Genomic DNA, 20,518 nt, shown 5'->3' on the forward strand with positions numbered 1-20,518 from the left:
CGTCTGGACAACACGTGATGAAGCAGGGGGAAGTTGTCGGAGCTAACTTGTTGTGGCTGTGTTCAGATGCATTATAACCGACTGAACAAACTTTGTTTCCCTTGGTCCTTAAAAAAGCAGTTAGACCTACAAAACAAGCAGTAGATCTACACTCGGTAGTCCTTAACACCAATTAGGCTGTACATAAATTACTAGGGGTGGGAAAAATAATCGATTCTTCGATGCATCGCGATTCTCGCTAGAACGATTCTGTCTCGATGCAGATAAATTAATATTTTTTTTTTTGCCTGCTACAACAATCAGTTCGCCAGAGAGGGATAATTTTTGTAATTTAAAAATTATTGAATTTATCTTCAGTGTGTATTGGCCCATGTGATTTGTCTTAACACGATTGTGATTCAGCCTACGCATAGCATGCGCGCAAACTCACAGTCATCATTATTGGTCGTCAAATTTTGGTCCACTGAAGGGGTTGTTTTGTAACGCCAGGTAACGGCTTTTTCTACCGAACGTCTAATGTTGACATCCGTGGGACCTCTGTGTAAGGGCTGGTAGGCTAGGGGAACTCATATTAATGTTAGAAAACCTCAGAAAGTGATATTTTCATGCCATTATAGCTTTACTATACTATTTTGCAATTAAACAATGTGTGCAAACAAACAGAAAAGTTTCCTTTTTTTTTAAATTATTATTATTTTAAATAACTTAAATACATATATAAAGGGGAAGGTTTCCAAGTTGTAAGCAATGGCCTTCTGATGCTTTTCAGTAAGTGATTTAGTTATGTTTTTGGAATTTCAAAAAATATTTCTTAAACATATTTCCTTGAAAAGTGGTGTAAACCACTTTTCATGTTGTGCAAGTGTAAACAATAATAATGTAACCAATAATAATGACTATTACTTAGCCCTTCTTGGAACATGGATCCTTGAGGGAAGGGAACCGAATCAATAGACCATGTGCATAATCTTCTCTGATTGCTTTAGTGGGGAGGTGCCTGAGAGGAGATATTAAATTAGTACATTAGTACATTTATGCAATGGCAAATTAGCACATTTATGCATGGCCAGTTTGTGTTAAGTGTTAAGAAACCTGCTAGGCAGACGCAGCATCACGTGTATCCTCGTTTCGATGTCTCTTGCTATAGACCTAGTCTAGGATGACAGATAATGCACTTGAGCTGAAGGCATTAACTTCTGTCCCTGTTGCATCCTTGTATGTAACTTTAGCATACTTTTTAGATTTTTTAGAATTTTTTAAATTGATGATTGGCATTTTATTATTGACTGTTTTGGAGTATATTATGCTTTACACTCTATGAAGCACACAGTGCAGAACTGATTGTATAGATGGAATGAGGCTGCTAAAGGCATACCAAGAAATATGAATATACAACATTACGGAGCTTACAGAAGGAGCATTTAAATGAACACGGGTGTGGTTCTAAACCTTTTTCCTGAGCCATGCTAACCTTTTTCATGGAATGCCGAAAGTCAAACCGTCCTTCATCCTCATCCAACTTCACATACTTCTGCTGTTGGCCGTACTTCACCTGGACCAGGATCTTTTCTGAAACATGCAAGGAAGTTTGACAAGGTAAATAAACATTTAAAGGAAGAACGGTAAAAACTAGAATGCGTGTGTGTGTGTGAGTGTGCTTGCTAAAATGCTGCAGATGGTAAACTGCCCAATCTGGCAACACTGCCTAGCCCGGCAATTGCCAGACCAAGCTCAATCGTAGATTGCACGTTGGTCTGGGGAGGCTGCTGTCATTTTCTTCAGCACAAGAGGCGTGATCAACGGCCCTAATTCAAACGACTCTGTACGCCATTGGCTGTTTGCTGTTGCTTCTCTGTCGTGGTTGTGTTATACCAGCCAATAGCGCGCCAGGGGGGCATGCAAAAACTTATCGAAGAAATGTATTGCTCTTCTCAAGACCCTTGTGCAGGGCGTATTCAAATCGCTGGCAGAATGGGCCGGGGGGGGGGGGTACCCAGTCTAAACACTGCCTGTACGTCCTCCCCACTCTGACCTCAGTGTAAATCAATGAGACCAACCCAAAAGGAAGCCGGAATCGAACTTAAACTGTGAACAAATTTTTACTCTGAACAAAGTATAAATGATATCAAAATCCCTTTTTGATATATCTACAAGTGTGTAGATATGTTGACTGGTTTGAACGCAGTCAATTTAGTTACGATGTCTTAAGCAGTAGTAGCAACCACACAAATTAAAGCCCAAAAAATCATGATTGATTAAGTATAAGACGGATTTAGTAACACATGGTTAGCTTAGCCAAATAGCATAGACTGCTAATTGGCTGATCACCAACCATGTGTTTGTGATAAGCCAATGAGCATAGACTACTAATTGGCTAATCACCAGGACAAATTAGCTGATCAGTCCTGGCATTAAACAAAGTTTTGTAATGCATATATTCACTGTAGATGTTTCATTGTTCATATTGAAATACAGAGCATCAATTTATACTTTTTCAGTAAATTTGACTCAATTGCACACTGTATTGCATGAGAGGTAGAAAATGGTGCAGACTTGAGAAGTGAAATGGATGGGCGGAACTTAATTACATCTCTGCGGAGTTGGGCTAATGTTTAACCCTGACATTTCAACGCACAAAAATCGCAACAATATTATTCAGAGACAGTGGCTAAATATCGACGGTGCAACCGGTGCAGCTGCCTGGGGCCCAGACGGCGTCAGGGGCCCATGGAGGAAGAAAAATATCTATATATCGCCCAGGGTGGCAAATGTGTCGGGGGCGCCCTCTGGTGGCGCCCTTAATTAATTCACTAAATTATACGAAACCCTCACCGCAGTAAGCAGGAAAGTAACCCTATATATTTTACATTTTTGGCTAATTTACCTGAAGTTAAAATTGTGTTGCAGTGTTATTGTTGAGGAATTTATCATTATCTTGATGATCTTCTAAAAAAGAAATACGAACTGAATCTAAAATCTTCGTTTAATCTTTAATCTCTCTGCCAAATCAAGAGTATTTAACACCCTTTACAATCAAAATATGAATTTCAACTTTCACCTCTTTTAAATGTGAATGGAAAAAGCAGTTCAAGACTCCAGCAACTGTAGGCTATTGAAGATGTTTTAATACTAAAGGTTGTAAGCCGCCAAGTGGACAAAACAGTTAGTGCTGTTTTAAATTCACAAGGCATTCAGACAGTAAAGTAGAAGTAGAAATGTGGTAAGTGTGTAAGCTTTACTTTGACTGTTTAAGTGAGTATACTTAATAAGTAGTAAATTAATTGCAGCTAATCATGTTCAAAGAGTTGTGGATAAAAACCGTAAGGGTTATGAATGCATACAGTTGCTTGTTCTCTGTGGCAAAATTACTCTATCAACCTCAAAGCAGAGCCCCAACATTATCCTGCTTAGGGCCCCCAGGTGTAGAGGTCCGGCCCTGCATCTGACAATAACAAACTGTTCCATGCAGGTTGAATATTTCGCTCAACGTAAATGGCGGTTTTGTTTATATCGCCCTATCTTTGTGAATTATAATTGCAAAAGGACACACACAATTACTTTAAAAACAGTCCCGCTTGTCTCTGCCTACAAGTTTAAAGGGTGTGCTTGACAGTTAATGGGAGCCTCAGGATGTGTAAAAACGACTTTAGCTGTGTTCGAAATCGTTCCCTATACACTCGTTCCCTATTCCCTATATAGTGTACATGATATAGTTCACTATATAGGGAATAGGGAACGAGAATTCGGACACTACGCTGACGCCTCGTTTCCACATACGTATGTTTTTCGTATCCGTGCTTCCGTAAATTTACGGAAGGGGGCGCTAGTGTTTTACGTACGGACATGAATTTATTTACGGTCAGCCAAAAAGATTGGGGAACGTAATGGCCGTTTTTAAGAGACCGGTACTTTGGAACATGAGGATCGACATATACAGAGATAAAAAACAACAACAACCAGGCTTGGAAAGAGATCGGCGAGGAGTTTGGCCTGCCAGGTACTTACATGTTTTGTGAAAAACATAAAAACTTTCATACGGTATCTCCGTAAAACGACGGCGAACGTTAAATTTTTTGAACGTGTATTACGGACATACCAGACAGAAATTTTACGGAGGGGAGGAGTCTCGGAGGAAAAACTGACATTACGGAGAATCACATGGGAATGAATGGACTTTCGGTCGGAGACGGTTGGATCGCATACGAGAATTTTCCGTCTCGTAAACGGTCGTTGCCATTTGAAACGCGTTGCCCAATTGCGAGAAATGTGCATTTTACTTTCATAATGTTCGCTCGGTGAATGTGAAGGATGTTTGGTTTGATAGTTATGACGAAGAGGGAACGCTCCGTTCACTTGCATGGACAGTCTCTGGTTGCTAAGCAACCTCAACGTCTTGGCGGACTATATCTCTGCTGATCAACACTACGAATGCTGGAAACACACCAGACACACCATGTGAAGTTATTTAACCCGATTATTGTTATTTATATCTGAGATTATTTAACATTCCACCCTGTGCTGTTTTTAACTGACTCCAAGTGACCTGCTGCAGGTCCTGGCTCCTCTACGTCCGCCATGTTTTAATTCCGTTCACGAAGCATTCGGAATTCAAGATCGGACGCAATCGGACATGGTCGGAAATGGCATCGACCGTTTCAAATGGCAACGACCGTTTACGAGACGGAAAATTGCTGCGCCGACATCATCTAAACAAACCGGGCTGGAGGTTGTATTGATGTTGAATGTTACATTTCCTTGTTCAAGTCTTTTTAAATTAATTTTGAATGTTAAATAGTCTATGTTAAATCCCAAATAAATTGTTGACATTTCTAAACACAAGCTGGAGACTCCATCATTGAATGTATTTGTTTTCGCGGTTATTCAGCTTCTTCTTCTCCCCTGGAAAAATACAACCGCATTGCATTGTGGTATACGGGAGTAACATTTAGGGAACATCGTATGTACCCTATTTTAAGTCCACTATATGGTGGACCACTGAGAATTCGAACACCCTACAAAATGGCGTGCACCCTATTTAGTGCACTACATCCATGATAGGGAACGATTTCGAACACAGCTTTTGACTGTTTTGCGGTCAGTTTTAGGAGGCTTCAGTTCTGTTGAGCGGAGTGCTGACAAGCTTGTTTTTTAATTGCCATCTGGTTAGCGGGCAGCAATTAAGAGCGAAATCTCGCGAGCTTACACAATGAATGTATATTAAGAACGCTCACACGGCAATACAATATTTTCCTTCATCGCGCTCAACAGTTATATATTCAACAGAAATAATAGACTTACACTTTTTCCTAATGTCCGCAAGTGTGGCACCTAGAGTTTTCATAAACACACAAACGTAGGCTGGTTTGTTTTTTTCTTAATTTGGATGTTTTAAATGCTTTAAGCTGTTGCTGTGAAAGCTAAAGAAAAGCTATCTTGAGCCTTAGAAGTAAACTTCACTGGTCGGTAACGTTTGGGCTGCTTGGAAGCCTGGTTGGTTGGATAAATTTCAGTTGGTTAAATCAGGGACGGCATTTCTATTGACTATTTTGGAAGCTGTTGCCATTGCAGCTTACCAGGACCATTCGTATGATAATAGAGACACACAGATCTAAATAGAGCTCAGTATTTAATGGTTATGGCATTTTGCCCGCGGTGCGCCATTAATACATCCCACACATGAGATACAGAGTTCACCTCGAGATACACTGGCCACCGTCGGCTGAACATAGTTCAACGAGTCCATTCAATCCCCTTGAAGGAAGTCAGGGTTTCCTTAAACTCTGATCCAAGTTCAAAACTTGATATTCTCTTCCAAATTAAAAGCGCGTACGCTCTTTCTGAGAAACCCTTCGGTCAGTGATACAGAGCCGAGGTCTGCTGCAGGAAGACGCACCACGGTTCATTCAATTTACAGCAGTTTCTATTTCGGACAGGGACCCAGTCAGCCATACCCCCGGGGGATACTGTTGCAGAACGCAGACACTCACCTCCACCCCCTGGGTGACCCAGCTCTGAAATGTCGTAAGAGAAGAGATCTCTGCCTCTTTGCTACGATGAGCCTGAAGAGCAACAGGCTCAATGAGGCTTTCTTTTTTTTTTTTACATTTAGGGCATTTAGAGGACGCTTTTATCCAAAGCAACTTACAGTAAGTATATTTGTCAGATGAAAGAGAAACAACAATATATCGCTGCTGGTCGGTTCGGTTAGGGTTTCCATAGAACCAAGTGCCAGGCACTAACTATCGCTAGGTTAACCCATTCCCGTCAACAACAAAGATATCTAGGATAAGATGCTACACGGTGCTAAGTACTATTTTTAAGTGCCAGGACGTACAACACGCATATCAGGAGGAAACCAACAGTGTCAGGGACGACCGCTTTAGGCTAAACACTGAGGCACAGGTCAACAGCAGGCGGTCAGTTCAGGGCTGGTCAGTGCAGCGGTGGTGGAGGTGGTGGTGGTGGTGGTGGTGGTGGTGGTGTTGTTGATGGTGGTGGGGGTGGGAGAGGGGGGGGGGGGGGCGGGCAGGAGGAAATGGAATGGAATGCATTTCCTTCATCTCCTTCAGCTGGAATCTGTTTAGGCTTTTCACACACTTTGCGTCCCTGTTTGCATTAGGGATGGCAATCAGTGGAGGTTCGCTCTTTCAAACAGTAGCCCATGAAATCAATTAGGTGCCCACTGCTTTGAACTCTCTCTCTCTCTCTCTCTCTCTCTCTCTCTCTCTCTCTCTCTCTCTCTCTCTCTCTCTCTCTCCCATCACATGCAGATAAACACACACACACACACACACACACACACCCTCACTCACAAAAACACCCATACAGACACACGCACACGCACCCACACACACACACACACACACACACACACACACACACACACACACACACACACACACACACACACACACACACACATCTGACTTCTCACATGTCTCTGAAATACATAAGAGATGATACAACACGATTAGGCGTGATATTTTTACACCAGAAAGTTATTTTCCAGCGGCAGTGTCATTCAACATTTGAGGCGGTGCCGTTATAGGTTATGACACCATAGCTGCTGCGAACAGAAAATACAAAACTTTTCCGTCTATATCCTCGATGCTGTTGATTCAGTGGTGAGGATAATTCCGCCATGAGTGAAAGCCGAGGCCGGTTGCGGTGAGAGTTGACCCGATGAACCCTTCCACTGAAGTAAATCACCCGAGGAAACGCTCACATGATGGGCAACACGGGGGTCGTTTGCCGCTTCATCTGCGGCGGTGTGCAGGGGTCAAGCTCACTTTCAAAACAGAACCGTAATTATTTGATTTGGTACATGCTTGGATAGCCTAGGTGGCGGATTATATGGTCTGGTGCAGAAAATGACGGTGAATGAAAGATAATGAGAGGCACTTTGCAGGCGGGTGTATATAACGGTGAAACAATCGGGGGGATTTCCACCCTCCTGTCCCGATCCCTGCCCCCATTGTTTTATGGGAACTGTTGAATAAATAAGTCCGGGCTGGATGTCATGACTTCAGACCTGTATTGTTGACGTGCCTGGTGCGTTACTATATGACAATGTGTGTTCAGTTTTTAGGATTTGCTTGTTTACACTGATAATGGTCCCAATACTAAGAGTCCCCAAATGAAAATGAAAGGCTGCTTTTACGATGCTTAATGGGTGCATTTCTGACTGTGTATTATTATTGACTATGTGCCATAAACACATGAAGTTATGATAATGATCTGAAGTCATTGAGTAAAACGACCCAGTTTAGTAAAGACACTAAAAGTGACATTAGGCCAAATAATATATTATAGCAAGAAAGTATAAACTATAGTATTTTCTAGCAAGAGCTAGGTTATCGAAGAATAAGACTTGTTTCAATATCATACCACTTTAACAAGTCGTTCTCCATTTAGGGGAAGGCCTATTTAATCATTTTAAATGAATTTATTTGTTACGTATAAAACAAAAAAGAGCATTCATATAACGCTTAAACTTCCAAAAACCTCCACTGCCTGCACGCTTTCTGAATACACTTTATCCGGATTGAATAGTTGAACAACTTAACAAATTTCTGGGCATCCAGACCAAGCTTGCAAACAAACATCAGCGAATGAAGTACATTAATAGGTTAACCGGTGGATCGGGAACCAATGCTTATGCCCCGGGACAGCTGCTTACCTTGTCGTGTCCCGCCGCGTCCACCCTGGAAAGTGAAAAGTCCTCTCATGACAATCCTGGGAAGCGCCGCCGAAGTTCAGTTTGGGAGGAGGGCGGATCCAACGCAGTTCCCCAACTACTTTTGGACGGACAGTATAACGGTCCAATGAGCGCGCAGCAACGTCAACGTGAGCGCATCAACGGGATCCAAGGCCAGATGGCGCCAAAATGCGAGTTTCCAGTTCCTAGCAATGAGGTTCAAGGGCGGGAAATGAGTTATCATGACACCACCTGCTGGACATAAACTTTTTAAATATGAAATTAGGATTTTGGTAATAAAAAAAATCATGAATCATTGGCTTAATAATAATATACTATTAACACCGTTAACACAAAAAAAATTGTTATGATTTATTTTTTGGACATTTTCATAGGGAATTTATGGGAACCTTTAAATTTTAAGTGGACCACCCCACACTATGTTATATTCCAGCTTAGCACTGGGCTAATACCTGGTAATATTTGTTAGGTGTTTATGGTAAATAGTACCAAGGTAAATAAACTTTAATGAGCAGTAGGACAATAGGCCGGCACCGCAGAAAGGAAATCTAAAGGAAACAGTTTCAGTTTACTTACAGTTTACTGCAGGCGGGGGAAGGTCAGCAGGCCGCCTGATAAACCCTATTAAAGGGGACATATTATACCACCAGGTGTCAGTGTGATTAGCCTATCCAGCACAGATCTAGGCGGACACGCCTACTAGTAATGTCATATGGGGCAGATTTTCGAAACGGCTTGTAAGGCTAATCACACTCACACCTGGTGGCATAATATGTCCCATTTAAACATACCTGATAAAGGAACAGGTGTAGATAAAAACCCTCAAACACACAAATACATCTGACCTTTAAAACAAGCAGAAGTAGCATTTGGCCTTGTCCGTGACTACATTATAATATCAACTACCCAATGCTGAGGGCATGGAAATTACTCACCTTCATGTGTTTTCTACTATGTATATTTATCTTCCTTCAAGGACTCCTTCACATTAATCCCCAGTTTACGTCTTAATGCCGTTAAAGCATTATTTACTGCACTAGAGTTGACTCCAGGAATCCTGACTAACCCTGACTTGGTTGCAGCAGTTTTCCTCAGAGAAGCGATTTAAAGAGAGCTCTCTTTGCTCTACCGGTTAGCACGTCCACGCCAAGGTCAATACAGGAGGCACTCGAGACAGTAGCCAGTCCAGCAGCCACAGCCCAACCACACAAGGCTGTGAGTCATCAAGACAGCCTATACCAAGACTTAAATACTGCCAATACAATCCTACTACAACCCAAGACGGAACTAGAAGATTTCAACGTTTCAACGTTCAGCGTTTTGGTACAGGGGTCTCTAGAAAGTCCAATGTATTCGTCAATCCGCATGTATGCGTGGTGTGTGTGTGTTTCAGTTTTATTCATTTTTCCAGGAAACCGATTCAGAAGTCAAGCAGAAGTAGCATTGCCTTGTCCTGTTAGTGAGGATGATGACGCACCTAATGCACAGCTCACTGTCACCAACATTGCCATCGTGTTGAAGGAGTCCATTGTCCTCACAGATCCTCACACACACACACACACACACACACACACACACACACACACACACACACACACACACACACACACAGACACACACACACACACACACACACACACACACACACACACACACACACACACACACACACACACACACACACAGCAGATAAACGGGAAGCTTATTTGTGGTCAGCTTTGTTAAGCCCTACAGTAAAGTGATCTGTCCGTCCAGATTATTTTATTTATCTATTCATATTTATTTTAATACAAGTACATAGACGTTTTGACAGTAAACAGGTACTGAAATTTGTGACCTCCATTTTTAGTTTGTAGTGTTTCCCCCTGCTATGAGGATTGTGTCCTTTTTTGGTTGACACCAGAGCACACGCGCGCACACACAAACACAAACACACACACACACAGCAGATAAACGAGAAGCTTGTTTGTGGTCAGTTATGTTTAGCCGTACACTAAAAGGATCTTTCTGTCCATTATTGTATTTATTTATTATATTTATTATATTACAAGTACATAGACATTTTGTCAGTAAACGGGTACTGAAATGTACTTACATTTTTTGCTTTGGATTTGGTGGCAAGGGTTGTTTATAATGTTTATAATGTTAATGTTCAAGCTTTTTATTACCTTCATGGTGAAAAATAAACTTGCAAAATGGTTTAAAATGCAAAAGCTGGTCTATTGTCCGTTTGTGTAATTGTTAATAGGATTTCCTTTGTAAAACAAACTCAAAATGGAAGTTTTTACACATGAATGATTCAACATCATATTGACTTAGAATTCTTAGTGTGTAAATCTAAATTTGTGAAGCTTGAGGTAGGGGGAGAGGGAGGAGGGAAGGGGAGAGGAGAGGGAGGGAGGGTCGGAGGGGGGAGAGGAGGGAGAGGAGAGGAGGAGAGGGAGGGAGAGAGGAGAGGGAGAGGAGGGGGAGGCGAGGAGGCGTAAAATATGATGACGATACGGTGATGACGATACGGTACACGACGAAACTAAACGAAGCTCGCCTTTGTCCGACATTGCCTCTCTTCCACTCTGCCCCCCAGGGCCGGTTCTAGCCCTTTGGTAGCCCTAGGCAAAATTTAGTTTTGTGCCCCCCGTTCCCATAGCGAGCGGAGCGTTGCCTTGTTAATTTACATTACTATGCTAAACATCACTGAAGACACATATTAACTGATTTAACTTTACTTTGCTTGCAGTTTTTTCTCCAGAAACTTTATTGAAGATGTTTAACAGTAAAGGTTAAGCCACCTAGTGGAAAATACAGTTAGTGCTGTTTTAAAATGTACAAGGCATTCAGTCCGTAGGCTACTGCGAAGGAAGCATGTGTCTTTCCAAAAAAACTATTTGTTTCTTTGTACTTTTTTAGTTTTACTTTTGATACTTCTACATTTGAACGATGATATATAGGCTACTATTAAAACTTAACGAGGTGCAATGTTGAGCTAGATGGATGCTATTGACTGGGTGTTTTACATTTCTTAATTATCTGGATTGTATCGTTACATGCCAACATTTAATCCAAATGCATAATTTAGCTCAGAAGGAGCTACCAATATTGTGTGAAGTGTCCCGTGATAAACCCCCTGTCAGTTGGAGAATAGCTCAGAGGACCTCCATAGTTCCCCATAAGCTGGGGAAGCATAACCGTCCCAGGCAGTGGCGGTTTTAGGCTCGGGCAAACCGGGCAGCCGCCCGGGTGGGGTAAATTATTTTAGTTTTTGCTATTTCTGATGACATGTTTCAACCTAACAACAGTTATGAATGGTTCCTTCTAGGGATGAGTCGGTCGCGACCGATAACCACAGGTAAACAACCGGGCGTTGTTTACCTGTGTTTGAGAGATGCTTCATGAACCACCTCCAGAACGCAAGCTCGTTTACCTTGTGTCTCTGTTAGAATAAACCATGTGCTGAACATTTACCAATCTCCGAGTCATACCTAGCACGAGACGACCATATCACAAAGGATCAAAATAGTTTTTCATCACAGGGTGCCATATTTGTGGGGGGCGCCACGAGCAGTTAAGAAAAGGTGATGCCTGCGTGCAGCAGCAGCGTCTCAGCATCATGACGTAGCGCTCTGCATAAAACCAGAGTTTGAGGAACAAGCTGCTAAGAAAGCGCTGTCCACTGTGATAAAGGCCCACGCTGACACAAAACGTATGTATTTCCATCACAACCAACACCCCTGTTTTACCCAGTTTTAAAACACTTTGGTTGCTGGTCACCCAGCATTTGGTGCGGTTTGGAGCGGAGGATCAAGAAAGGTTTGTTTGGTTCTTGAAGGTTTTTTCGACTCGCTTGGTGGAACCGGGAGAACCTCGGTGTCGGGACCTTTAGGATCCCACCTTCGCCGTCCCGGATATGGCTGGGCTCGACGGACTCAGGGTACTGCTGCTGCTGGCTGGGCTGGTCTCCATGGCAAACTGTGAGTAGAGTTTGCAGAGTAGAGTATGATCTGTCACGGATCGTTTGCTCTTCCTCTGTTGAGTTCTGGGTGACGGGGGGAAGAACTAGTTAAGTATCCAGATCAGGTATTGCGTGGCGTTGAACGCGATAAGATTTGTTATTCAGGCACCAGCTTTCTGTGTATAGTTGTGACAGCACTATAGTTGTTTACATCTTTTAGGTAGAGAAATAAAATCGGCGAAAAATGTATGCAAAATTATGAGAACTAAATGAAGATTTATATCTTGGTTCGCGACCCCTGCAGTATTGGGTATGTTTCTGCCGGAGTAGCTCTGTAAAGATACGGCTCATTTCAATAGTTTCCCTTTCTGGTCATGTTTCCACCAGTTACCCACCAGATATTTTGTAATGTAGCATACGCAGTTATGTTAGATGAAAACCTAGATGAAAGTATTTTGGCGATTTAATATTTATGTTTTTGATTTAGTAGACGTAATTCCCAGCATGTGCGTGTTTATTTTGGGGGTCTGACATAGAAGTCAACCCTCGCACACAGACACACACACACACACAGGTTGAAATTCTTTTTCATGTGTGTTTGTGAGTACATGTGTGATGTGTGCTTCCTGAGTGTTCATGACTGAGTGCACCCCGAGCTCTCTATGATGCCACCGGCATGACTGGAAGGTCTGACACCTAATGCCACGTGTCAGTCAGTCTCTGTCTATTCCGAGCTCTCCCCCTGTCTGTTCCCGGGCTGGAGAGAGATCCTCCTGCAGGATTCATCCTCTTCATCCATTCATATTCTGCCCATCCGCTCCAATAACAATCAAGGTTCATTTTAGTAATCTACAGCAAAGGTGCCAGAATCATTATCAGTCATCTTATTTCTCTCTCTCTCTCTCCCTCTCTCTCTCTCTCCCTCTCTCTCTCTCTCTCCCTCTCTCTCTTTCTCCCTCTCTCTCTTTCTCCCTCTCTCTCTTTCTCCCTCTCTCTCTCTCTCTCTCTCTCTCTCTCTCTCTCTCTCTCTCTCTCTCTCTCCTCTCTTTCTCCCTCTCCACTCTCTCTCCACTCTTTCTCTCCACTCTTTCTCTCTCTCTCTCTCTCTCTCTCCGTCTCTCTCTCTCTCTCCGTCTCTCCGTCTCTCTCTCTCTCTCTCTCTCTCTCTCTCTCTCTCTCTCTCTCTCTCTCTCTCTCTCTCTCTCTCTCTCTCTCTCTCTCTCTCTCTCTCTCTCTCTCTCTCTCCCCTTTCCATTCTCGGGGGGGGTGGGGGGGGGGCGTTGTATTGCAATCAAACCCTTGATTGCAATACAACGTTGTAATCGAGGGTTTATATTAGATACAGTTTGTGTGGCTGCAAAGGGAAGTTGGAACTGAACAAATGATTTTTCTGAAATGAGAGGGCGTTGTCGGCAGGATGTAAAAGAGACATTGCAGACAACGTGAAGAATAATATCTTAGAAAAAGTTCTGGTCATTTGGGGTTTGCAATCCTTTTGATCTCAACCAATCTCTGACCTACACATGGGCAGGATATGACTAACATTATCTATGTATTATACAACATACATACATATACCTATGATTTACTGGCACTTTAACAACAGTGTAATAAGCACAGTAAGGATAAATAATGACATTACATATACATATGAAGTGCCAGGGAACCGAAAATCTGTTGGCATTCCTTCTATAATGTTAAACATAGCTGGTTTATGCTATTCTGTCACTGGTTATTTTATCTTAGCCTGATGCCGAAAAAACGAATGGAACAAACAAAGAAGTCTTGAGTAATAAATAGTGAGAACCAAAATCAATATTTTCTCATGGGTCAAGGCAGCGTTTTGGGCTGAGCGTTGAAAGAAGGAGAAGGGAGGGGGACTAAGTGGTCATCCCCATGGTCACGGCCAACATTGTGATACTTTCACTATGAGTGTCAAAGAAGCCTTCCCTTCTGGGTGAGTCAACCTTACCGCCCCATAGACAGAATAAAGATAAAGCTCAGATCGGAGTAGGACTGGTCGACAGAGAGCCAAAAACATAGGATGCTTCAATGTCATGTTCAATGTTAAAATGTGCTCAGTAGGACTGCGTAGCATTCATTTTTATCCGTGCTAAACTTCCACTGTAAAAGCCAGTGTGTGCGTTTGTGTGTGTGCGCATGTGCATGTGTGTTTGTGGTAGGGACAGGGGGGGTCATCATCACATGGGTCTCTGCGGCAAATTAATCTCGACCCTGAAAACATTTGTGCCACCTGCCTAGCCTAACCACATCATGAGTCTCATTGTCCTCCCCAGCAGCTGTAGTATCACGTCTGTCACGCACCGTCTCCTTGTGTAAGACACAAGGGGAAAACGGTCTCTTCACGTTCGCACTGTGATGAATAATGCCGCTTTTCCACTGCATGGTACCAGCTCGACACGACTCGACTCGACTCAGCTCGCATTTTTTGCGTTTCCACCGCAAAAACATGGTATCTGGTACCTGAAGTGGCTGCTTTTTCTAGTACCGCCTCGCTCTAGGTTCCAAGCGACTGAGCCGATGCTAAAAGGTGACGTCGGCAGACGGCCGGCCACTGATTGGCCAGAGAGTGTGACGAAGTCACGAGAGCGACATGGCAACCATGCTGGTAACAGCCATAGCAGCGCCGCAGCCAACATATTCCACTTCTTCAACATGCCAGCTAATAATACGAACACGAATACCATCGCATCGATGTCCTCATTTGTTGTTATGTGGGTTCTGTCCATGTGTGGGTTACGTAGGTGTTGTTTGCGTCGCGTACAAAAATACGTCACGGCCCTTTCGCGCAGCCGACCCCGCCCACGTCCAGGAGGTACTATTTGCGGTGGAAAAGGACCCGTGCTGCTACCGTGTCGAGTCGTGTCGAGTCGTGTCGTGTCGAGTCGAGCTACATGTGCGGTGGAAAAGCGGCATAAAGAACCAAAATGTTTCTGTTTTTGGCAAATTGCCTTTATGTATCAGGAGGATTGGTATAATGCAGAATGATTTATAACACTTTACTATTATGCGGAAACCACAATCATTTTGTTCAATGGCTACTATATGCAAAGAGAGATGTTAAAAAATTTAAATTAAAATAATATATTACAAAAAAATATCTGCAACATACCATAGAATCGGCCAATCTGGACAAAATAAGGAAGTTAACATTTAGCGATTTTTTACTAATTTTTTCAAGTCAGACAGGAAATGGTGGTTAGCATTCTGAAAGAACAATTGTTCTTTCTATTTGCTATTTGCACATTGCCTTTGCAGCCAGGTTATACCGTACACAGCCTATACACAAGATCCAGTGAGAATCATCACTTCTTGCAACAGCCCCGGTTTCTCCACCTGCAGTAGCTCTCACCCAGCAGAGAGGGGTACGTTTCTCCACCTGCTTACCCCCAGCAGGGAGAGTTGAGTTCCTCCACCTGCTCTCACCCAGCAGAGAGGGCTAATTTCCCCACCCACAGCTATCAGTCTAAGATACGAGGTCTTGTCAATCCCATTAACACAGCGTCACCAAGGAGTCTGAGAGCTCTTTCCAAACCTGGTCAGAAGAACACCGAACACGACTCACTTCTTTCCTGTGATAGAAAACCATCACGGCACATTTATGCGTGTGTTTTATTGCGGTTATAACATCTATTTCTGCTAAAACTGATGCAAGGTCTGCATCGTCCGACCGCGTTGCGAGCCGATTCGTAAATACGCTCTCTAGTGCAGTGCTTCCCCAACCTATCCAAACCACAGCTAATTAACAACCAAAACACCCCAACTACATTCACTAAAGAAACCCTTGTGAACCAGGCGTGGCAAGGAGACCGATTGTTGTCCACCAACGCCACCGTGTTATTATTAAATTAAGGAAATACATTTGACGAACTAATATGACATACAAATATATTATAACCGGGTTCCCAAGAACAAAGTTCAGAACTGCAGTGAGGAACAGAGACGTGAATGTTCCTCAAACAAACAATACGTTTATTACTTCTGAATTGGAAAAATGTTTAATATTAATATTATTACAACATATCAGGAACTTTATCTTACTCATAAAGAAAACAAATATCAACTGGCGGCCAGTAGGCCCCAGCGACACACGGGGAGATAATGGTAAATGGTCCACATTGATTCGGTGTTTTTCCTAACCAGTGGCCACTCAAAGCGCTTTACAACATTGCCTCACATTCACCCATTCTTACACACACTCACACATCGATGGCGGTGTCGACCACGCACGACGACGATCAGGTCTTATGGAGCAGGTAAGGGGAGGTGTCTTGCCCAGGAAGACCGGTTACCAGCCAGCCCGCTCTACCTCCTGAGCCACGTGCTACTCTAATAATGAGATGGACTCTCTCTCTCTCTCTCTCTCTCTCTCTCTCTCTCTCTCTCTCTCTCTCTCTCTCTCTCTCTCTCTCTCTCTCTCTCTCTCTCTCTCTCCTCATTTGCAGTAAAGCCGACGACTCCCACTGGTAAGTTGTAATGCAGTGTTTCATTCTGCACAAAAAAACCAAAACCAAAAACATTCACACACCGACGGCGGTGTCGACCACAAAAGGCGGCGATCAGGTCGTAGGGTGCGTTTAGGGGGAGATGTCTTGCTCAGGAAGACCTCGATACTCAGCTAGGAGGAGCCGGGGATCGAACTAGCACCCTTCCGATTACCAGCCAGCCCGCTCTACCTCCTGAACCACGTGCTACTCTAATAATGAGATGGACGTGCCGACAATATAGACGTAAAGAGAGAATGAAACGGGGAAGGAAGCGACAGTAAATGATGTGCTCACACTCACGGCATTGCAGCCCCGGTGTTCAAATCTTTTTAGCTTTTTGCCTTGCTCCGTGACGGAATTTGCAACCGGATGTTATGTTACACGGCCCCCTCACACAGGGAGAAGCCATGACGATGAAGCGTGTCATTCAGGACGGTGTTATTAAACCGTCTGCCTGAAGACATGTAAATCCAGCGTAAACAATAGTCTGAATGCGTATGATGAAGCAATGTGTAACACATGATGTGTGTATGAAACACACACTCCCGAAACACATCTCCCAATTAACTTACCTAAGAGGACAGTAACACAGATGGTCGACCAGCAAGGGCTAAGTCACTAGTGCGACAAAGAAACTCGTTCTGTTCCTCAGTAGTGGAGGAAGTACTCACACATAGTACTCAAGTAAAAGTACAAACAGATAAAAATCTTGTAAAAGTTGAAGTACCACATGAACTAAATTGACTTAATTATCGTGCAGATACATGAAAACTTTGCTTGAGTACAGTGACAAATTACTTTGTTACTACTTGCAAAACACTCAACAGTGTCCATATCCTCTTGTAATCAGGCCTTCGCTCTGATAACCATTTGGCTAGATAAATAGCTACAGAATTGCGCACAGGAAGATATCTGATATTTTGAATAAGTCTATGTTATTAGTCTGTATTTGACCAGCTTTGATGGTTGATTATCATTTTTTTATTTTGTTTGAAAGGAATCTCAAAATAGGGGTGTTAGATTTTGCATTCCCTTACATCTATGTCTCTCTCTCTCTCTCTCTCTCTCTCTCTCTCTCTCTCTCTCTCTCTCTCTCTCTCTCTCTCTCTCTCTCTCACACCATTTGTAGGAGATCCTCAGACTACCACTGGTAAGTTGTAGTGCCGCGTTTCATTCTGCACAAAAAACAACAACTGTCAATCATGCAGTTCAATAATTACCTCATCGTGGTAACAATTACCTCTCTCTCTCTCTCTCTCTCTCTCTCTCTCTCTCTCTCTCTCTCTCTCTCTCTCTCTCTCTCTCTCTCTCTCTCTCTTCTCTCTCTCTCTCTCTCTCTCTCTCTCTCTCTCTCTCTCTCTCTCTCTCTCTCTCTCTCTCTCTCTATCTCCATTTGCAGTATATCGGAGGTATCCCTTTGGTAAGTTGTAATGCAGTTCTTCATTCTACACAAAAAAACAAAGTCAATTATGCAGTTCAATTATTACCTCATCGTGAAAACAATTCTCTCTCTCTCTCTCTCTCTCTCTCTCTCTCTCCCCTCCCTCCCCCCTCTCCCTCTCCCTCTCTCTCTCCCCCTCTCCCCCTCTCTCTCTCTCTCTCTCTCTCTCTCTCTCTCTCTCTCTCTCTCTCTCTCTCTCTCTCTCTCTCTCTCTCTCTCTCTCTCTCTCTCTCTCTCACCATTTGTAGGAGTTCCGCAGACTACCACTGGTAAGTTGTAGTGCCGTGTTTCATTCTGCACAAAAAACAACAACTGTCAATCATGCAGTTCAATTATTACCTCATCGTGGTAACAATTACATCTCTCTCTCTCTCTCTCTCTCTCTCTCTCTCTCTCTCTCTCTCTCTCTCTCTCTCTCTCTCTCTCTCTCTCTCTCTCTCTCTCTATCTCCATTTGCAGTATATCGGAGGTATCCCTTTGGTAAGTTGTAATGCAGTTCTTCATTCTACACAAAAAAAACAAAGTCAATTATGCAGTTCAATTATTACCTCATCGTGAAAACAATTCTCTCTCTCTCTCTCTCTCTCTCTCTCCCCCTCCCTCCCCCCTCTCCCTCTCCCTCTCTTCTCCCCCTCTCCCCCTCTCCTCTCTCTCTCTCTCTCTCTCTCTCTCTCTCTCTCTCTCTCTCTCTCTCTCTCTCTCTCTCTCTCTCTCTCTCTCACCATTTGTAGGAGTTCCGCAGACTACCACTGGTAAGTTGTAGTGCCGTGTTTCATTCTGCACAAAAAACAACAACTGTCAATCATGCAGTTCAATTATTACCTCATCGTGGTAACAATTACATCTCTCTCTCTCTCTCTCTCTCTCTCTCTCTCTCTCTCTCTCTCTCTCTCTCTCTCTCTCTCTCTCTCTCTCTCTCTCTCTCTCTCTCTCTCTCTCTCTCTCTCTATCTCCATTTGCAGTATATCGGAGGTATCCCTTTGGTAAGTTGTAATGCAGTTCTTCATTCTACACAAAAAAACAAAGTCAATTATGCAGTTCAATTATTACCTCATCGTGAAAACAATTCTCTCTCTCTCTCTCTCTCTCTCTCTCTCCCCCTCCCTCCCCCCTCTCCCTCTCCCTCTCTCTCTCCCCCTCTCCCCCTCTCTCTCTCTCTCTCTCTCTCTCTCTCTCTCTCTCTCTCTCTCTCTCTCTCTCTCTCTCTCTCACCATTTGTAGGAGTTCCGCAGACTACCACTGGTAAGTTGTAGTGCCGTGTTTCATTCTGCACAAAAAACAACAACTGTCAATCATGCAGTTCAATTATTACCTCATCGTGGTAACAATTACATCTCTCTCTCTCTCTCTCTCTCTCTCTCTCTCTCTCTCTCTCTCTCTCTCTCTCTCTCTCTCTCTCTCTCTCTCTCTCTCTCTCTCTCTCTCTCTCTCTCTATCTCCATTTGCAGTATATCGGAGGTATCCCTTTGGTAAGTTGTAATGCAGTTCTTCATTCTACACAAAAAAACAAAGTCAATTATGCAGTTCAATTATTACCTCATCGTGAAAACAATTCTCTCTCTCTCTCTCTCTCTCTCTCTCCCCCTCCCTCCCCCCTCTCCCTCTCCCTCTCTCTCTCCCCCTCTCCCCCTCTCTCTCTCTCTCTCTCTCTCTCTCTCTCTCTCTCTCTCTCTCTCTCTCTCTCTCTCTCTCTCTATCTCCATTTGCAGTATATCGGAGGTATCCCTTTGGTAAGTTGTAATGCAGTTCTTCATTCTACACAAAAAAACAAAGTCAATTATGCAGTTCAATTATTACCTCATCGTGAAAACAATTCTCTCTCTCTCTCTCTCTCTCTCTCTCTCTCTCCCCCTCCCTCCCCCCTCTCCCTCTCCCTCTCTCTCTCCCCCTCTCCCCCTCTCTCTCTCTCTCTCTCTCTCTCTCTCTCTCTCTCGTCTCTCTCTCTCTCTCTCTCTCTCTCTCTCTCTCTCTCTCTCTCTCTCTCTCTCTCTCTCTCTCTCACCATTTGTAGGAGTTCCGCAGACTACCACTGGTAAGTTGTAGTGCCGTGTTTCATTCTGCACAAAAAACAACAACTGTCAATCATGCAGTTCAATTATTACCTCATCGTGGTAACAATTACATCGCTCTCTCTCTCTCTCTCTCTCTCTCTCTCTCTCTCTCTCTCTATCTCCATTTGCAGTATATCGGAGGTATCCCTTTGGTAAGTTGTAATGCAGTTCTTCATTCTACACAAAAAAACAAAGTCAATTATGCAGTTCAATTATTACCTCATCGTGAAAACAATTCTCTCTCTCTCTCTCTCTCTCTCTCTCTCCCCCTCCCTCCCCCCTCTCCCTCTCCCTCTCTCTCTCCCCCTCTCCCCCTCTCTCTCTCTCTCTCTCTCTCTCTCTCTCTCTCTC

The 20,518-nt window shown here is 43.4% G+C and overlaps 1 protein-coding gene and 3 long non-coding RNA genes across 13 annotated transcripts in view; 2 read left to right on the plus strand and 2 right to left on the minus strand.

Moving 5' to 3' along the window:
• LOC115555225 (receptor-type tyrosine-protein phosphatase C-like) overlaps positions 1 to 1,244 on the plus strand; it is a 14,315-nt gene extending 13,071 nt beyond the window's left edge. For all 3 annotated transcript variants that reach the window (XM_030371967.1, XM_030371968.1, XM_030371969.1), the window contains one exon: positions 1 to 1,244. This exon is cut by the window's left edge and continues 136 nt beyond it. The gene's annotated coding sequence lies outside the window, so the exon portion shown is untranslated.
• Positions 1 to 20,518, minus strand: part of LOC115555239 (uncharacterized) — a 98,099-nt gene that overhangs the window by 52,846 nt on the left and 24,735 nt on the right. For all 4 annotated transcript variants that reach the window (XR_003978848.1, XR_003978847.1, XR_003978849.1 and 1 more), the window contains exons 5-7: positions 8,795 to 8,839; positions 8,180 to 8,403; positions 1,472 to 1,569 (exon numbers count right to left, since the gene is read on the minus strand). This is a non-coding gene — a long non-coding RNA (uncharacterized LOC115555239). The remainder of the gene's footprint in view (positions 1 to 1,471; positions 1,570 to 8,179; positions 8,404 to 8,794; positions 8,840 to 20,518) is intronic.
• LOC115555240 (uncharacterized) lies at positions 11,803 to 20,433 on the plus strand. Of its 4 annotated transcripts, XR_003978854.1 has the most exons (13): positions 11,803 to 11,918; positions 12,045 to 12,186; positions 16,634 to 16,654; positions 17,805 to 17,825; positions 18,075 to 18,095; positions 18,365 to 18,385; positions 18,576 to 18,596; positions 18,848 to 18,868; positions 19,079 to 19,099; positions 19,338 to 19,358; positions 19,565 to 19,585; positions 20,128 to 20,148; positions 20,299 to 20,433. It is a non-coding gene; the product is annotated as an uncharacterized LOC115555240 (long non-coding RNA). The 4 variants fall into 4 exon arrangements; XR_003978852.1 differs by having other exon boundaries at positions 20,128 to 20,433; XR_003978853.1 differs by lacking the exon at positions 18,848 to 18,868 and having other exon boundaries at positions 20,128 to 20,433.
• On the minus strand, positions 18,268 to 19,703 carry LOC115555241 (uncharacterized). 2 transcript variants are annotated; one of them, XR_003978856.1, is made up of 3 exons: positions 19,329 to 19,703; positions 18,839 to 18,893; positions 18,268 to 18,410 (listed from the first exon to the last, which is right to left on the minus strand). It is a non-coding gene; the product is annotated as an uncharacterized LOC115555241 (long non-coding RNA). The 2 variants fall into 2 exon arrangements; XR_003978855.1 differs by lacking the exon at positions 19,329 to 19,703 and having other exon boundaries at positions 18,839 to 19,084.

This window comes from Gadus morhua, chromosome 12 (genome assembly GCF_902167405.1).
Source record: "Gadus morhua chromosome 12, gadMor3.0, whole genome shotgun sequence".
NCBI lineage: Eukaryota > Metazoa > Chordata > Actinopteri > Gadiformes > Gadidae > Gadus > Gadus morhua.